The following is a 20,730-nucleotide window of genomic DNA, read 5'->3' on the forward strand; positions in this document are numbered from 1 at the left end:
TACGTAGTACTGTAATTAATGCAAGTAAGTAATGCATGTAGTTAATACAATTTCTGCAACTAAGATATTGGACTGGAATTCAAGGGGTCTTCAGTTTCCAGGACTAGATATGGAGATGTACATCTGCTAGCAAGCTAACACTCCTACGGTTTCTGTCTTCCTGGGAGGCATAGCTCATTATATAGTGCTCCCACTTTTTCCTTCCTGGATTATTTAAACTGCCAAACTCTGCAAGGCAGAAATGTTTACTATTAGACTTCAATTTTAAAGAGCTTTAGACACACTTATTTTTATTCACATTGGTAAAATAAGTTGAAATCAAGCTTAAATAGACAGATAGAAAAGAGTATATGCAGGCTCAGGGGGTTTTTGTGCGTGTTTATACGACACCTAGTTCTACAAGGTCATGATCTTTCTCTGGGCCTTCCAGATACTACCAAAACAAAAATAAATGTAACAAAGGGATTCATTTATTTGTACTGAAGTATGTATGATTCACAATCAGTGACTCACTAGTACCACACACCATGTTGTTGTGGTTTTAAAAGTTCAGGGATTAGTCAGCTTGGAATAGAATTGTGCCTTCAAAAGGAAATGTATTAAATGCTACGATAGCATTAACCAAACACAACGTAAAATTTTCAAAAGGCCTTAAGACGCGTCCTCCACATCTCTAAGCTACCCCATTAGGTTTACCAACATCCAACGCCAACCCTATACCTGTTTCTCTGTCACCCAACTCCCTGATCTTGCTCCCTACTTCTCAAGTGTGTCTCACTCCAGCATCCTTAGTACCTAAGCTACAGCTACCCTCAGGGCTTGTTCTTCCAGAAACACTGTATCAGAGAAATGTAGCCGCCAGCACCTCTGCATTTATAGAAGCACATAGCTGCCACCTGGCAAAGATTAAGAGAGCGGGTGCACTGCCACAAGCCGGGCTACTTTGCCAACACTTCTAATGCTACAACCTCATTTCTACCCTGGGATGCAACAGCTGTCACAGCATCCTTTCTATAGGATTCTTTATGAAGAGATTTCAATGCATGCTACACATCCTGTGGCAAGGAACCCTGAAAGATTGCATGCACTGATCCAGCAACAGGATTTTGTGGTAGCAATTCGCTCCATGACTGGTTGTGCTGTCTTACTCCCTGAGACTGCACTATTTGACTTCAGAAGCCAGAGACAATTCAACAGAAGACTCATCCACAGGAAGGTGAGTTAAAACTAAACCAAAGCTAAAAATTGAAGATAACTTCTACTACAAATAAAAAGAAAAATTGCAAGAGTGTCATTCTTTTCCTGTTTTGGAAACTTTAGGCCTTATAGATCCATCCTGCTACAGAAGGACTGAAAAGATAGCAATACAACAGCGGACTGAAAATTAGTCCTTGGTTTATGCGGACAGTTTGATCATCTCAGATGATGTTTAACTGGCCTGTAAATAAAATCTTCTGATTCTGTGTAATTTGATTCCTGAAACCCACAAACAAGGAGTCATAAAAAACCCCTTATATTAAGTTGTACCAAAAAATTTCTTGTTTTCAGTAACACAATTTTAATACAATATCATTTTCTATAGGGATCCTCTAATCCACAATTAGGTATTCTAGATAACCTGATGAGATTGCACGAGATAACCACGCATTCAGACTTCTGGTCAGCTGAGATCCTTAGCTTTGGTAAACATCAAAGAACAGCTATATAACGCAGCCCGAGCCTGCACATAGTAGGTTAACGGTACAGTAAGTCAAATCCTTCGCAGAGCACCAGACCTCCTACTTAGGAGACAAGAAGTATATAATATAGCACAGCAGGCCTTACATTTCCCCAAAACACTGCCTTTACTGCCCAGACTGGTCCCAGGGGCAGCAAGTCAACATAAGGAAGCCTGGCAGCAGCCTAATCCAAGGTGAGGATTGCCTTGCCCTGGCAAAAATTCATGAGGCGATGGGGAGATCCAAAAGCGTTACCGCCAGTCGTCACTCCTGCCACTACGGAAGCCGCTCATGCTGATCGCGGACCATCTTTTCACACTGCAAAATAAGCGTAACTATGTGGTGCCAGTGTCTGCGGCACCTGATCTAGCAAGCTCTATTTGCTTCTAACAGTTGAAAACATAATTGTGGTTCATTATTAATTTCATTACTGGAAAATCCAGTTCGGCTGATGTGGTTGTGCCATCAGAGGAGACCGGGAGGGCCTGCCACAGCGAGTCCCAAAATGTTAGGCATAAAAAGGAGCCGAAGACCGAAACAGCCACGTCGCCGAGCTGTCGGAAACGAGGAGCCCGGGGGAGCAGATCACCAAACGCCCCAGAAGCAGACGCGTGCACGCCACGTGCTCCCGCAGGGAACCAGGGCGGAGGCAGCTGGGCTCGGGCCTCCACCAACGCCCCACCCGCGGCGCGACGCGCCATGTCGCGACAGCCGCACGAAGAGGCTGACCCCGACTGGTTTTGCCCCCGTCCCTCCCAGGCAGCTTCCGAGAGCGGGCCCGCAAGGGGAACCTGGGCGACACGATTACCTCCCATCTCCCAGGAAGGGTCGCGATCCCACAGGGATCTTCAGCTATCGCGACAGCCCCGGGGGAAGGGAGGCCGAGCGCCTCCCCTGACGGCGGGCGGTTGCAGCCCGCACCGTGGGGGGGGGGGGGGGGGGGCGGGACAGGACCCAACCCGCGCCCCCACGCTCACCTGCCGGCGGGAGGGGCGGCCGCAGCTCCCCCTCACGCCCAGGCGTCCCCGCCGGGCGCTGCCATCACCTCCGCCGGCGGCTCCGCTGCGCGGTCGCGGCCAACCCCTCCGCCCGCCCCTTTCCGGCGCCGCTCCCTAGCAACCGCGACGCGCCGGAGGCGGGACTTCCGGAGCGGCGGCGGAGGCGGGGGGAGGGCTCGGTTGCCAGGGAGACGCAGAGGCGGCCCCGGCCCGCGAGGGCGGGGCGCTGCGCAGCCGGGCGCCGCAGGCGGCCATCTTGTCTCAGCAAGCGGGAGGGCTTCGGTGTTTTTCTCTGCTCAGGGCTGACAGTCACGTCAGCCCAAACTCCGGGTAGCCGCGCTACGAGGAGGGAGAGGTGCGGAGGGTGCCTGGCGAGGCCGGGGACCGGCGCAGGCCCTGAAGGAAAGGGGCGCGTTCCCTTTGGGGCCTGTGCCAGGCCCTGGCCTTGCCCGCCCTTTTCTGTCACCCTCTGAACGCTGCGAGCCTGACAGGAGGGCCCTGAAACCTGCCCAACCCTCTCACCATCATCCACGGAGTTGGGGTCGTTTTGATTTTAAGCTGCTGTGGCCTAGGCCTGCCCCATCGTCAGAAAAAAAAGTCCCTGACAAACATCTGATCATGCGTAAACAGAGGTTTGCAGAAGGTGATAGCATGGCAAAACATGCTTAGATGTTCCCAGAGTACTTAAAAAACCCCAGGTCATTCATGCCAAAGATCAAGTCCCTGTTCGAGCACAGCAGGTGCTGAGAAGTTCCTCACCATATGGCTGAAGGAGTATCATCTGATACTATTCTGAGGAAGTGTGCGAATTTTCCCTAAAATGATCAACAACTATAATTCACAGTGAAAACTGGGTGAGAGAAATAGTACCTAAGAAGTTACGGCGTTAGTGCCTGTGTAGAGAGGCCTGATTTAGGCATACAAAATTCCTTCCAAAATGAGCGATTATGTTAAGACATCTGACATACATTAATGTTACTGACATTTTGTGATAGGCTCACTACAAAACAGTAAGGTATTACATAATGAACTTAAGAGATTTTAAATGTCTCTGGGGAAAAAATAAAGGTGAAATAAATTATTCATTCTCTAAGACAAATTGCTTACTAAAATACAGACCCATCAAGACTAGCTGAAATAAGCAATTTGCAGTGTGTTGGCGTACAGCAAATAACTCTGATAGGAATCTATATTCCCTAAGAGCCTTAATGCCCCAAATAGTCTGAATATAATAAATATGCTTTATGATTTAGCAGTTCATCCTATGGTAATAAGCTCAGTTTCAAGGATGCACCTACAGGAAACAGTTAAATTTAATAATTAATATAACTGGAGCTAGTAAATATTCCCTAGTTTAACTATGAAAGCAGCCACAAAATGCAGTTTATCTTCCTTTGGTCACGTGCAGTGGAAATTTCCTGGCACCACAATACCTCTGGCAGCAGCGGAGAGCGTGGAGCCGCCTTCACAGCCTTCTTTCAACCAAGAAGGTACGTCTGCTGTGACAGCTGGCAGCAGGAAAAGTGAACCTGAATCTTCTTGCTATCAATCCTTTTTTGCCCCTGTATCCATCACACCTCAGGGGAAAGCTGAAAAAGTACCACTTTTAAAATGTATTTAATAATTCATTAAGGACAGAAACAGTTGTTTGGGTTTTTTTATGTAAGAGTCTTTTAGCTTAATTCAGCAGTCTTTAATCAAAGTTACAGTTCCATGGTATAAAATCTGTTGTTTTGCTGTCTCTCTGAAAATTACATCGACAGTATTACATCACAGCTAATAGTAGATGCTCTAGTTTTTAATATTAATGCATCTCCACTTCGTAACATTATTGTTCCAACAAGGGAAGTCGGGTAGAATTTGAGAGCAGCTCAATAAGGCTTATTATTATTGTATCAGGAAATGCTGTAGCAGCATCGGCGTGCTATCTTTGCAACAGAAATCACCCCTATGATGACATTTGCGTATTTTATTTTAAGCTTGAGTCAACTCACTGAATTAAGCAAGATTACCTGTGTGTGCAAAATTAAGCCTGGTTTTGGGAGGGGAACTATTATTGATTGGAAGCAAAGCAAATGCGAAAATTGAAATATCAGAACTGGTAAATAGGAAAAAGTCTTGGCAAAAAGTGATATTACTGAGGTTAATTTCCCTTTTATTATATTGTACTTTCGAGGCAATTTTCATCTAGCCTATTGCATGTGTAAATGTAAACACCATCCTCACCACCAGTCCTCAGCAGGAGTTGAAAGATAAGCATTGTCACGTTCATTTTGCAGATGAGTAAACGTCATGTACGGAGCTCAGAAGATGCGAGAAAAACATCCATGTTACGAGGGGGATTATTACGCATAGTGCAAGAAGTGGCTTGCATAAGTGTTTATACACACACACACACACACACACAAGCACTTTTCTACATTTAAAAACTTAGCTGCAAAAGCCTGCAAACATCCCAGCTTCTGGTGGAGTGCTGTATATATGCCACTGTTCTGCTTCTCCTGGTGTTTACCTTCACTCACACAGAGATGAATTCATACTATAAATAGAGGGCAAAGTCCATCCCCAGGCATTACCTGGTAAAGTCTCCTGTTTGACGTGACAATAAAGTGTGGAGCAATAGGGGGTTTTGGGTCTTTAAAGCTCTTCTGCAGTAAACCCTCCTCTGTAGTGATGGGTGATACTGACTGAATCAGTCACCACACTGTTATCAACAGCACAAAAGAAAAACACTGGAAGTCCCATGACCTCACTAAACCTTTTGGGCAGGAGGTCAGTAGGGTTTTGGTAGATGCCTCTCTCTTTAACCCCTCAGTAACTCTGCACTGGCTGCGCTGCCAGGGCTTCTCTGGCTTTCTGCCCCACACCCTTCCTTCTTCCTCAGGTACCCTCGGGACAGTTGGGGGTGCATGCGTATCTCAGCTGCTTCTGCTAACCGAACAAACTAAGAGGAAAACCTGCTGCTCCCTGTTCAAAAGCGAACAATAGCACAACATTTCCAACATTTTAAAGACTGTATTTAAATCACGAAATGCATATTGAAGCTCAAAGGTATTCTTGAGCAGCACTCATCTCTGCCACTGAAACCACGCTGAAGCCCAGAACCACCGTGGGCTCCAGCACACTCAGGGTGCTGAGAAAAACCACAGGGGCCCGCTTACAAGCGAGCCAAACCATTTGGAAAAAGGGTCCTTTGGCAAAAGGGGACCGCAGGGCCCGCTCCTGCCACTCGGCATCTCCACCAGTGCGAGGGCAAAGCTCATCCCGTGGTGGCCAGAGTCCCTCATGTCCCATCACCACGGCAGGGGCCATCCCACCACGGTGGCTGGCGTCCCACCGTGGGGTCCTCCATCCACGGGGCCATCCGCCGGCTCCACCTCGCCGCGGACGGCGCCCCCAACCCCGCCGCCGCAGCCGCGCCCCGCGGCGCCAGCCCGGCCCCGGGGGACGACACGGCCCCGCTCCCCCCCCCCGGCCCGAGGCGCTCCTCCTCCCGCCGGCAGCGGCCGCCCGGGCCACCGAGCCCGACCCAGCGGGGGCGGCGGGTCTCCCCGGCGGGGCGGTGCGGGGCGCGGAGCGGGGCGGGGCGGCGGGCGGACAATAGGGGCAGTCTGCGAGTGACGCCGCGGTGAGTGGCCGGCGCGGTGGCGCGGTGGGGCCGGGGCGGGGCGGGGGGCGCGGAGCGGAGACCCCCCCTCTCCTGACGTCTGCCTGTGTGCCCGCAGGGCGGCGGTGGCTTCCAGCGCGGGGCGCCGAGCCGAGCCGAGCCGAGGTGAGCGGCGGGGTCCCGGCGGGAGAGGGGCGGCGCGGCGCGGCGCGGCGGCGCCCTTCCTTGAGGCGGGCGGGGAGGAGCGGGGGGAAACCGGCCGGGCTCTCCCCGGCAGATCCGGACCGCGGCCCCGGCGCCGTGTGGGGGGCTGCGGGAGGCCGGCGGTGCCGAGACCCGCCGCCTCACCTGCGCGCCCGGCCCCGAGGCGGGGGTCCCGGCATGTTTCCAGAGGCAGCCCGCCCCCATGCACCTCCGCCGGGTGGGGCGCCGCAGCATCTTTGGGCTCAGGAAGGGGCATCGGTGCCGTTTGGAAACACGCCGGGCGGGGATGAACCCCGGGAGCGGAGCGAGCGGCCGGAGCCGCCGGTTGCAGGCAGCGCCGTGCCCGCGGGCGGTGGGCACGGCCGGGGCCGGGGCCCGGGCCCGGGGCGGGAGGCGCCGCGGCGCTGAGCCACGCGTCGGCAAGGAGCGACCTGTCCCGGGTGCTCAGCCTCCGGAAGGGACGTGTGTGCCCTTCCAAATGATGCTGCGGGGACCTGTGTGCTTTGTACTCAACTGCGATCTTCTAAGCAAATGAGGAGCGGAGTACGTGTACTTTCACTCTTAGCAAAGCAGGAACTAAGCCCTCAAAATAAGTGTAAGATCTATAGCGAAATGTGCCACTGATAAACATTTTTAAATGTGCCTGAAGAACTCGTTTTCTATATCTGTATACGTTTACAGCAATGCTACTGATACCAGGAATGATGTGCGACAGCAGAGATGGGTAAAGACATCCGTATGGCAGTGTATACTCAGTAACGTTCAAGTAATTTCACAAGGAGTGATTACAGGAGCCTGGCGAGTTCTGTGATTAAGCAGATTTCTAGGTGTTTAAACTGCAAAGTGAGCATTAGCCTGAGTCTGCTTCTCTAGGCTGTAGCAGAAAGACGTATGTATAACAAGAAGACAGAATGGTCTCCATTATAATTACCTCTCACGGGTACATGGACAAAGTTATTTTGAGTTAACGTATTGCGGGTATGTGACTTTTTTTTGCTTTTTCTTTTTTTTTTTCCCATTTAATGAATGTCAGTTGAATGGGAGTTAGAACTGAGTATAATGAAGAAGAAAATCAATGTTTGTTCAAGGTGATTGATCTCTTCTGATCTCAAAATGTCACTGCTGTAGAGAGCCTGTCTCTGAAAGGAGAAATTTAAGAAAATTCCCTGCTTCACCTGGTTGGTAGGTGTGTGTGGTAGCTCTTTTTAAGGAATTTTGTATCAACAGGCCATTGACCACGAGACCATTTAGAGAAGACTAAGAAAAATTAAATGCACTTGGCTCCTGCAGGGCAACAGCCTGCTAGCCAAAGCCAGAGCTGGTGGGATACTAACTGTGAGCTTGATCCTGCAGTTACCAAAGGGAGTATAAAACCCTTCCTAATGCAGTATGGACCTGAAATGAAACTGGGAAGCCAAATACTGAAATCAAAATTTCTATGAGTAAGGGCTACAAATCTACAAAAAGAAAAGAAGAACATATTGTGTTGAAGAAATACACTGCTGTATCAGGGCAAGATGACTCCTGTGCATAAAACCTTCTTGGTTTGCTCTTCACAGTCAGTTTTATACATTTGATCTAAAAATAGGGTGTCTTATTAAATATTGTTAGTTACACTGTCTTCAGGATGTGTGGAATATACCTTACCAATAGTAACTTGCTAATTTTATTACGTAAAAATACAACTAAAATATTGTAGGTGAACTAGGATTTTAAGTCATAGTCATTTTATTGCAGTGTTTGTAACACTGTTACTATCAGCATTTTATCAATACAGGAAGCCTAAATAAAACGGGGAACAGCGTTGCATTTTAATTCTTTATACTGACGTGCCGAACAAGAAAGACAGCATAAATAGTGTGTTAAATTTGAGTTCTTAGACTTACAGTTACACTGTACCTACAAATCAACAGTTTCTCTCATTTTCCTAATCTGGCAGCAGTAGGTGGCATCTCAGAGGCACCTGTAGAAGACCACCAAAGGTCGTAGAAGATGCTGAGTTTTCTGACCACAAGTCCAATAAAGTGTCCCTGTTAAATGGGACAGGATGCAGGTGCAAGGTGGCAATACATACAGCATGTGTGCCATGCCATGCTGTGCAGCGCTCTAAGGGGAACTAAGTGAGGGAAAACGGCAGCCCATAGCTATCCCAAATGTGTCAGCTTTTTAAGAATATGAATGATCGTGTTTAAATTAACAATATTATTTGGTGCATTGAAGCTAAGCATCTGCCTAAGTATTTTTATAGATTATGACCTTGGTGATCAGCATCCTTTAATCCTGAGTTTAGTATCAAGGCCTGAGTTCTGTAATCTGCTTGCTGAGGGTGCCAGCAGGCTCATTGCAGGTACTTCACCCTTCAAGTGGATGGGATGGTAGAACAAGGTGAATAGATGTTAAATTTAGATTGAAGTATTCAAATTTTATTATGTAACTGTATTAATAATTATGAGCATTGTGTGAACTTTTCCGACTACCAATAGCAACTTCTTTATCTGCATCACTTATTTTAGGAGCTTTCAAAAATAAAAAAACTAAGCTATGCAATGTTAGAATAAATGTGAACAGAGAAACATTTTCCATGGCTTTATGATTCATTTATGGATTATTGACCTATATACATTGTCATACTTACCTCCTACAATTGGGCCATTCAAGAAACAATTTTAAATAAATTCTTATTTATTATAAAAGAATCTTGACCTTTTGGTGAGACTGAGAAGTGCAAAGGGCAGAAGATGTTTTGAAAAGGAAATGTAAATGTTAGAGCAGAAGCTTTCTGACTTAATCTAAACCTTAACTCTTTGTGAACAGGTAGGACAAAGACAACATCTCTGAGATGTGGCGCTGTCACAAAGCAAAAAATCTGAGTGTGGCAGGAAAAACGTTGAGTTTTTTTAAAATAGAAATGGTTAATTTCAGTTTGGTATCAATATATCTTTCTCTTCAGTGTTCTTAGTTCTTCCCATAAAACTTCTTGGGAATTTAGTGTTTTCCTTTTAATAAAAGCAGAACTCCTTCGTTTCTCTGGGTATTTAGAAGCCGTTGAAATAGGCTTGTGAGCACTGAAGGAATCAGAAGACTCTTCAAGAAAAATGATACTTTGTAGGCTTATCAAATCATGTCTTTTTAATGTGGACATAACTGCACTATTTACTTTTTAAGGTGGAAACCTCTTGTTCTCTACAGTCACATATTAAATGTCATAATACGTATTGGTGCTCTCTGAGTGCTCTGACAGACAACATACAAATGCTGATGATGCGTAAAAATCTTGAGAGATTCTCAAAGTCTTGACTCAGAATTTCAGTCAGGGCCCCTTAAACATTTTCAGCAGAGACTGAAATAGAAAATACCTGTGCGAGCGCTGTACTTCAAAAGGTTTCCTCCATTTAAAGTCTGTTGTATGCATTTCTTTCACTACCGAGGTCACAGGACTTGCTTAAGGAACACATTTTTTATTTTTAAATATAATCAAACGCTTCATTCCTATCCTGTTTTGACGTAAGAGAGCCTATGTTAAATTCCCAGTGAAGGCATGTTCTAATACCGACTTACTGGGCATAAAAATGTGAATGAAATAAAATGTAAGAAGTAGAGCGTGTATTTTTTGGATTTACAGAAGTATGCCTTTAATAGCTGTTTGAGGCAATATTAAGAAGTGTTTATGCCTAAACAGTCTCCAAGGTCATTGACGTTAAGCTGACTGGGAACACAGTATGAGACAAAGAATTAATTTATCTTTGCTCCTTGACCCGATACTGATTTAAGAGTTAATCCAGAAACCTGGGTTAACTACCCTGCACTACTAAAAAATGAGTAACGATGACTTAACCTCTCATCTTTCTAAGAGAAACTGAGGCTGCTGATGGCTACCTTGTGATGTTTTGTCACGAGCAGCGGTGGTTCAGGAGGCAAGCCCGTGGACGCCCAGGTGTCTCTGTGAGGGAAGGGGCAGAGATACCCTGTAGCGACGGCTGTGGTTCCCGCTGCCTGGGTGCTGCCAGTGGCTTACGGCTTCTGACTTGCAAGGGAGAAGGGTCAACAGCTGAGGGCAACCACTGCTAATCTGACAGCGGTCATAGGAGAGCCTAGGACTTGGGAAAAAAAAAACCCAAAACAACAAACCACACACAAAACAATAATCTGCCTCCGGTTTTGAAGAGTATATTTTTCCTTGCTACAGCAGCCTGAGTGTCCAATAGCCCTGTTTCTCTGTAACCTTAACTAGCTTTTAATCTTCGGTCATTTTATCAAAGACTTGTCCTTGTAAAATGGCATGGAGATTTGTATTTGCAACAGTGAGGATGATGTCATGTTTTGAAAGAGTTGGCTATGGATTGGAGGTATATATGCAAACAACCAAGCCTCTATTTGTTTTTCATTTAAGTTTAGTTTGCATGGGCAGCTGGTAGAATCTGAAACAGTTTGAGATATGCTTTGATACCTCGGGGGTAAAGGATGAGGGTCCTATCTGGCAATCCATATTTACGTAGGTAGGTGCTGGGAATTTTGAGTTTGAACATTGGAATTAGATTATTGGTAGTAGTTTTCTACTTTCATAACCAGCTTTAAAACATACTAAATTGCATATTGGAATTATTAATAGCTTTACCGTGTCATGTCTGCACAAAATACGTAAGATTGTATGGGTATGACATAAAATACACATAAATTATACTATAGATAAGTCATAAAATACATAAAGATAATACATAAACTATAATTAATGCATTCAGTGCATTATACTGAAGTATCATTGCATCTGCCTTCTTAAAAAATATTACCACAGCAAATCTAATCAAACTGACTACAAGTAAATTTCAGGACCTTTCGTTTTGCCCAAGTCACCTGCCGGCATACTTGGTTTAGCAACATGTTCCTTTTTCAAGAAGATTTTCTGTTCCCTTTTGCTAGGTAAAAAAAGACACAAACAGAAAAAACTGTAAAGTAAAGATAGTGTCAACATACTCTTTCTACCGAAGATGCTTTATTATTCAAGCATAACTGTGTTCATAAAAAGCCGTAATTTCCATCCTATAACTAGGCATTTAGAGAGCTGTGTTTCTTTAATTTGGATCTAGGCCTCTATATGGCAAAACATTAAGTATGTATTTAACTTGAAATACATTATTTATTCTGCTGAAGGCATTTCACCATTGAAACGAAGCTTTTAGTTTGCTCGGTCAAAGCCTTACAGAGAAGCATGAGCTTTTTGCTCTTGTCGCTACTTTGGAAACAATCTCTGTTGCTGGCATGGGATCCTGCTGCCGCCTCCTCAGAGGTGTTGTGAGGACTCGGTTGTGGTCATCGCTCTTTAAATGACAAGCCATTACTCATGCACACATACGACCCCTTGGTTTCTGTAAAGCAAAATCAGTTTGCCTTTTCTTTCTGTATAAATGAGAGAAGGAGGGAAAGCATGAGATGGGTGGTAGAAGGTTAACACATCCTGCTTTGGAGAACCAGGAGCGCCTATGGAGTGGGATACACGCTCCTCTTGCCCAGCTCTGTACAGATACAAACCTGAGGAACAAAACAGGTCCATTTTAATGCAGCTTTCACGTGCATGTCTATATGTACCTGCATATCTAGATTTTAAAAAAAGATGACAGAAATCAGTAAATAGTCTCAATTTGTTCCTTCCTTGCCAAGAAGGCAATTGCTAAGCTTTGCCTTGAAACGAAATTAGACCCGTCTCGTACATCTTCAAGACGGTAGCCCTACCAGACTGACTTTGCGCCAACACTGTCTGTCCCATAAAATACATTATAAATCTTCTCTTTGTTGGATTGCTCTTACTCAAACATTGAGACAAATTGGTGGGCAAAGCCAGCATACCAGGCTGCAGCTGAGTTGTGGAGAGCATGACCCAACAGCTACGACAGTTTCTTTTTTAGCCTGTGGGAGGAAGGTATTATCATAACAGGTGTGAGGTAGCATATGTTGTGCTTTGGGCTTTTGTCCTGGTATTGTATGGCTTGTTTACATGTCTGAGTTCTGTAGTGCATTGACTTATTATAGGTCTTTCTCAGGACACAGTTTTCATCTCTCACAGATATAGACATTTCCATTGTGTGGCCCCATGAATATGAAACTAGCATCTAGTCTAGAAATGAAAAAAAACCAAAACAAAAGAGAAAAAGAAAATACCTTTTTTTAGATTTTTTTTTTTTTTCACAATGCACAGTTGTAAAGGCTAAGAATAGTTGGTATACATGTGCAATAGGCAGCTGACTTTTTATGCTGGGTCTTAATACATTTGATTCACGATAGTACTTGTTTTACTAGAAACCTTTAACGACTATAAGCTGTGAAGAAACACGATTAACACATTTCCACTTGTTTGAATCTCCCAGGCTACAGGAATACATCACTACATATCTAGATGTTTACTTTGTACATGTGAGCATACAGTTGGGTTGTTTAACCTCAAGAAGTCCAACACTGCGTGCTTTGACTGTTTATGCAGTCCGTTGAGACTAACTGCATCCAGAGAACTGACACTTTGGATGTCCAAGTGAGTACTTCCGCATCCCTGGGATCCTCCAATCCTTGCTCAGACATTCCTAATTTCTCATTCATGGACCTTCAGGACCCCTTGGATCTCCTGCCTGAACTCTGGTGGAGTTCTCAAAGCAGGAGCTGCCCTGGGTCATCCAGTACATACTGTAATAGCGTACGTGTTGTATCGGACCTTGCACAAAAGATGGACAGGGATGCACTTGTGGGAATGTGATCAGCTGTTGACTACCACTACACCCAGTAACCCACTGGTCTAGATGTTGCCCTAGGAAATGGAAGAGTCAGTTCAAGTACCTGTTCCAGTGAATATGGATTTATTTGAAGTGGAACAGCTTCACTATGGGGTACATATGGAGCCTTGGCACCTGATTCAGAGCTAGAGTCCTTGGGGTGACTGGGTATCTGGAAATCAGCTATGGTGCTGGAATGCCTAAAGTCTTTCTACAGACGTTACCCTTTTTTTCATGATTTTTGTTTAGACTGGCGAGAGACATATACAGCAATGCATAAAGGAAGTGTCTAAAACAGGACAGGGCATCTCTTGAAGCAAATATAGCACCTGAAACTACTCTCTTTTAAAGAAAAGATGATCGTATTTAATTAAGCCTTTTAACTCACCTGTAAAATATGTTCAGCTTCTGCTGCTCTTACATGCAAATCCATAGGTGTCCCCTTGGAAGAAAGGACTGTGGTATTTTCCCTCAGGAACAGAGTCGGATCACGGAACTGCCTCACAGCGGTCTCAATAAAATTCAGAAGGCCTGACCCCAGCTCCTCTTTGTCACTGCTAAACTGCACAGCTCTTCAGAAATCTGGATATATTTAAAATCTTAGATTATAAACATCTATACAAGTAAAGCAGAAATGCTGGAAAAAAAACAGGATATTAAACTACAAACTGTATGACACATGATAATAGTGACACATGAAACTAGCCCATAGCATGCTTTTCCCCAGCCACATTAAATATCGGTAAGAGGAGCCTTCACTTCTGTAGAACTGAGTATATTTTTGTTTATTTAGTATCACATTTCTGTGTATTTGCTTATGTAATAATGTATACACATTAATTATTAATAATTTTGCTATGTGGAAAATGTAAATTTCATCTAAATATTGAAAGAAGATCGAGGCTCCCTCGGGGCACAAAGGCCCCAACCTCATCCTGAGTGTAAAACTTAAGGATTTTACAGGACTGCAGAAACATGGCAAAAGAAATCCCCGCCAAGCAGCATTATGACAGATACCTTTTGCTTGGTTTAGCTCCATCTCTGAGAATATTTTACCTGCATTTTATTCATTTGACCCACAGAGAGCATGCTTAAAAGGAGAAGGTAACCCAGCGGGGGGGAAATCCCCTTACTTGCTGTCCAAGATCACTCCATCGACAAAGGGGGTTGATTCTGTAATGATGGAGCTGGGAAGGAAAGAGATGATAAAAGGGTTGGCCAAAACCATGACAGATAAAAAGAGCATCTCCAGAAGACCGTCATTAAATTCATCATCAGGCACCCTCAAGACAACGAACGGAGCCTTCCGCCACAGCAAATGTCCAAGGGGCCGAAGGAGTGTTACCTGCCCAAGGGCACGTGTGTAGTTTGAAATAATCCCCGTCCACAGCTCTGATGTAATTTCTCTTGATAAGCCAAATAAAACGATCATAACGACTAGAAAAACATCAGCTCCGCTCCAAGCTCTGCTGCTGGTGAAGTGAACCTCTTTAGTGCTTTCAGGAAAGCGTTATCAAAATACTGGAAATATTAGAGATGCCCCACTTATGCTGAAACCGGTTAAGTTTTGCCATTTATTTCACTGAGAAGAGGGCCACCTCCTATGAGATGCTTATGTGCTACTAGTTCTGAATAACTTTCCCATTGTATGAGCAGGCGGCTCCATTGATTTTAGCGGTTCCCACTGTCCACTCTTCCATTTGGAAAGCTGTTAATCCGTTTAAATCTTTGCTATATTCTATTTCTGTTGTGAGCTTCTTGTAATTTCCACGGTGGCAGCCTCCAGCTGAAGAAGATGCATAAACTCAGACCTAAAGTAAAGACCTAGGAAAACCTGCTCAAGTTGTATGTTTTAGGTATTTTGCTGCCTGGGGAACTCCATTGGTTGGAGTGATTTAATGCCAGGCAGGTCACTGCAAACAGTGCAGGAAAGCATTTGTACTAAGTGAAACTACTGAGAAACTATACTTATCTACTCTAGCTATATTTATCTAGGTTTTCCAATTTCTAGGCTGTTTTGAGCCAATATGAAGCAGCAGCCATCTAAATGCTGCATGTTTGAATTGCTGTACATCTGTTGGGTCACTGAAACTTTCCTTTGACTGCTCTCAAAATAGTTATCTTAGCAACGCTCGCGTTCTGACTGGAGAAGTAAAAAGGGTAACTTTAAGAGCTCTTTAAACATTTTCCATCTAAACTGAAAAGACCTTGTGTTACAAGAAGCCATGGGGTTGTCTTTCATGACTCGTTGCAGAATAAGATGTCTCAAACGAGGAGAATCCCCAGGCACTTTGTGCTCTCCAGCTACCCCCATGGAGCACCAGAAGAGGAAACCTACAGTAACCTCCGAACAATCCCAGACACCACAGAGCAAATGGAGTTTAATATCAGGTATCATGCCACATTAATACTCCTTCTGTCCTCCCCATCCTCCCCCTCCAAATACAACCCCCCAGACTTTCCAGAAGACTTTGCTAAGCCAAATAATCATAGTGGATACTGTTGGAAATGGAATAGATGCAAGTGTAGATAACCTGTAGTGATTAACACTGACCATGCAAGATTATGCTGCATTAACTGTCTAAGTTTTTTATCCTGCACGGGCACACAGATGTGGCTCTTCATTAGAAACCCACCTGTTATAGCAAGCAGCTGAGGAAGCCATTTTTACATAATTCTCCAGGCGCCTCTCACAACAAACTGATAGTGCTGCCCTGGGTTTTTCTTAATCCCATACATACATTTTTTACAGTTCAAGAGTCAGGGGCTGCCTTTTCCTCCATCTGTGAAAATTCCTTTCTGTGTTAGTGTTTTTTTTTTTTTTTTTGTTGGACTGACCAAACCAAGCCTAAGTTTTTTTTAAGCAGATCTCTAGAATTTAGTTCTTAACCCCACTTACTATTCAGCATATCTCATAAACAGATCTCAGCAGAAATGAAAGTTAAAATAAAAATGTATAGTCGTATTATTTTGTTACAAAAAAAAAAAAAAAGGATGAGTGTCTAAGAGAAGCTAAACCTAATTGGAAATTTCATCAGGAAAGCATAACCAGTTTTTGGCATCAACATGTGCCACAGATGACATAGCTCAAGGTTATGCATGGCCCAGGACCTCCCTAAGAGCCTTTGGGTTTTGGTCAGTTCATACCCTGGCACCACCCGTTAGCTGGAGACCTGCACTGCATTGTGGAAATCATTGGAGTAAACCCGCTGGATGACAAGCCAGCAGTCATGTAAGATGAAGTATTTTGAAAGGTCCGACATGAAGGCTTTTTCAATATTTTGACTATTTGGAAAAAAAAAACCAAAACAAAACAACCCAAACCAGAATTCCATTGCCTTGTATAACGAAATTAGACACCTAAAACCATGGTTTTTCAAAAGAGCCAAATATGCAGCTTTTTATGAAAACATCAAAGCACTTCTGTATGCATATAAATACGGGTGTAAGATGCCTAATCAATAAAAACATCAATAACAGGAAAAAAACTCAAACCTTAACATTTCGCTTTTACTAAGCTGGGCATGTCCAACTGTTAGGGGAGTAACTGTGCCTGACATTTGCAGAGTGCTTTTTAGAGAATTGCTGTTGCAGTATTTTCCTCTAACCTGCACATCCCGGACACCTTACAGCTCAGCTACCCAGGTTGGCCATCAGCTGGCCCTGATCGGGGATGAATTTAACAGGACCTACCACAGGAAGTTTGAAGATACACTGCTTCACCTGGCACATGGGTAAGTTACCTTACTGGCACTGCCAGTCTTCAGATCCTTTTAAAAAACGTTAGGTAAATGGTAATGTTTTGTTAGATAAACAATAACATTTCTGTACACAAAGTAAAAAATTTTATTGCTACTACTGCTGCTTCATACAGAACCTAAAAAACCGAAACAGATACTGCAGTTTGTTTTACAAGGAAGAGCTTTATAATGTAAATTGTTTCCACAGACTACAGCCAAAAGACTTAAATAGTTTCTTGGTATTTGAAATTTCACAGTAGCACAGTAGTTTTCTAGGTTAGACAGTGTCTTTAAGCACAACTGAGCGATGAGAGGTCTGCAGCCTAGTAAGTGTGATAGTTCGGGGCTTAACATGTTACTGCATGTCAAATAATCCACCCAAGCACATACAAGAAAACGTGGCTAGACTAGTTTGAATTGCCTTTTACCTGCTGTGAGCTGACAGTGTTGCCATGGATAGTTATTAACTGCAGATTAACTGCCATGCAGTAACATCCTAACCCGAGACACATAATCTGTGTCTGAACCCCCAAGTACTCACGTGCGGTTCTACCTCTTCTCTTGCTTCAGGGAGAGGATGGTCACTTACTGCAGACTTACAGAGAATGCAATTCAATTACAGCTGTGTTCCTGGACATAGCATATAGTCATAGAACTTCTACCTCAGTAAAGCTGGATTCACACTGCAGAGAGACCTTGTGGGGTTGCTGTGTCAGTCCTGTATTGCTGCCCTGAGCTCTGATTCATTAGAGATCAACAGCTCCTGTTGGGTTGTGCTGTTCCAAGTTTGAAACAAGAGCAAATGCACAAGATCACCATTCAGGAGCTCTGCTGCATGTTTCATTGTGTGATGTTAGTGATCAATTAATTCTGCAAACCAAATTATCTTTCCCTTTCAAAGCCCTACTAAGTTGCCAGGTCGTCTTCTTAAATATTTAGAGAAACATACATGTACACATAGACTTTCAGGAAGGAACATGCTGGAGTTTTGGGTTTCTTTTTGTAGTTTTCTAAACCTTGGTATTTTATTTGCCAATTTTTAGAATAAATTTTCTATCCCCATGCTTTTTTTTTTTTCCTTTTTTGTTTTGTTTTTGTTTAAATCATCAGGGTTGCTATCAGTGTTTTCCAGACATGGAATATTATTAAAAGTGTTATAAGAAGCTTTGGAAATATTTTGAACAATAACTGGACAAAGAGGATCATTGGTTATGGAAGCTGGGTATGCTCTCTCCCTTTTCTCCCACCTTTTTGTTGACAAGTAGGTAACGGCAACACCTAACTCCCATGTAAGTGTCAATGAGTAAAGCATATAATGCGGCTCTAGGTTTGGGTTTATTCCTGTGTTTGTTGGTGTCCCCCCATTACCCATTTTTTTCTTTTTAGGCTGAAATTTCTCATTTCTAGACAGAGTATGGCAAATTTTTGCAAACAGCTGCCCAAGTCCCAAACAATTCACGGGGGCTCCATGCAGAGGGAAGGCATCTCCCACCGTAACAAGCTGTAAGGGTCTGCTCTAGAGGAGATAAGCAGGCCTGCTACCAGCGGTGTTTTACCCTGTGTTCACCCCAGAGAAGAGAGGAGGATTATTTAGAGGCTGGATATGACCCTGCCACTGCAGCAGTCATAGTAGCCGCCGGCAAAACTAGACCCCAACTCACGTTTCTGCAGCAGAACTGGACTGTACTCTCCATTTCACACTGACCTCACAGGCAGGCATTCTTGTTAGCTTTTCTGCACCATCTGTTTGCTGCTTGTTATTTCTGATTACCTTCCCTTTTCTTCCCGCAGATTTGCAGGCTTCCTTTCAGGTGCGTCTGCCAGAAGCTGGTGCCTGCAGCCTTGCTTGTTGTTGCCTTTTGGTGGGCCATGAATTATGGACTGCAGAATTAACACAGAATTACAACAGGAGGTCATTGCTGGACTCTGACCAGTATCATTAACACCCAGGTGGTGGCAGTTGGTTTGTTTTTCAAATTTACACTGATAAAAATCTCTTTTATATTTAAAACCTAGGCTAGTGCTGGGTCACTGCTGTTTCATACCTTTTTTAAAAAAGAAAAATGTTTAAAATAAGGAGGTTGTTGCTGGATAACTGCCTGACTTGATAGTTTTGAAATGTGACTCCAGGCATTTAGAAAGTCTGTCTTTTTTAATGCAATATAAAATGTCTATTTCATATAAACGAGTTTGTTAAAGAGATTCTGGATGTGGGGAAGACTGAAGGCATGCTGGACATCCTTTAAAATTTAACACTGTAAAAGCAATAGTAAAGATTAAAACCATGATACTTTTTTAAAATTAAATTGTTGCTTCAAATGTTTCACAGTGTTATCTACTTTATTTTCCAAGATGGTGCTATCACACATGAGTAACAGTATCTTGTCTTGTACATTTTCCTATCTAAGACTAGAGGACAGGCTTTATTTGATTCTTATGTAGTAAAATTAGCATATGAAATGGTAGTTTATTGGAAAAAGAGTGGTTAGGATGAGCTAGCAAGTTGGTTAGGTTGGTACTTGAGGGTCACTCAAGCCAAGCTATTACTTTTCCAGAATTTTTCAGAAATCTACTAATAGATTTTATATTCTTCTGCCTCTTTTCGAAGTAGAACTTTGAGTTGCCCAGAAAAAACAAAGAATTTGGAAAAGGAATTTTTTTGATGACACATCCTTTTGGAAGGCATGTGCTTAGGGGGAAATAGATGACCAAGGGAAACTTGAGCACAGCTTACAGGATGGAGATGGTGTAGGTGTCACCCTCGCATACCCCGCAGGCGGCCATCAGGACACAGCAGGGTTTCTTCTCTCTACCAAGTGATTCTCTGTGCCTGGGTGTATCTTCCCTACCCTTCACTGTTGAAGCTGGTTTTCGACGTATAGTTACAGACTCTCTGTCAGTGAGAGAAAATGAAAGTGCATCTCTGTGGTTTGGGTATTCCCCTCAGCAGAGGGGATACCTGCTTCCTGCCTAGTCAAGCGACTATTACGGTTAGCGCCCTTTTGAAACAGGAAAATACAATATTTAATGGCCTAGTGATTTAAGCACTCATCTGAGAGGTTGGCGTTTCAAGTTTGAGTCCCTGCTTTAAATCAGACAAGGAATTTGAACCACTCTTTTCTTCAGTGGAGAAAAATGCCAACCCCAGTCAAGTTTAAACAGGTTGAGGGATGTGTTTCCTCTCTTTCATGAATGGTGCAAATCCCATTATGATCCTAACCGCCCATCGCAAAAAATTCTTGGGGGGGGGGAGGAAGGCTCAACTAGAGTATTTCATTCAACCATTTCATGTTAAAGGACTTTGAAATATCTTTGACTTGAAACGGAGAGCAAAAAGAAAGTACGCAAAGAAGGTATGTAGAGGGTGATGGCTCCAGCATACCCTGAAAGTTCAAGCAGCAGCAGATATTCTAGTGTCACCTTTTTTCAAAATACCCTCGAGCCAATTTGCCCTTCAGCAGCAGGTAGGCAAGTTTTTCCTGGAAAAGCACAATCAGCGCATCTGGAACCTTAGTCTCACTTGGGCCAGAAGCTGGCCAGCTGAATTGCCCCTATAACCAAAAACCAGACCAAAGTTTCATCAGCAAATTGACTGCTCTGTTTAACTCCATAACAGCAGTTTGATAGAAAATACGTTAAAGTTATTACTTAGTGAAGGCTAAAAATTCCCATCAAGAGGGTCTAATAAACAATCTATGCAAATGTAAT

This window comes from Gavia stellata, chromosome 4 (assembly GCF_030936135.1).
Source record: "Gavia stellata isolate bGavSte3 chromosome 4, bGavSte3.hap2, whole genome shotgun sequence".
In the NCBI taxonomy this organism is placed as follows: domain Eukaryota; kingdom Metazoa; phylum Chordata; class Aves; order Gaviiformes; family Gaviidae; genus Gavia; species Gavia stellata.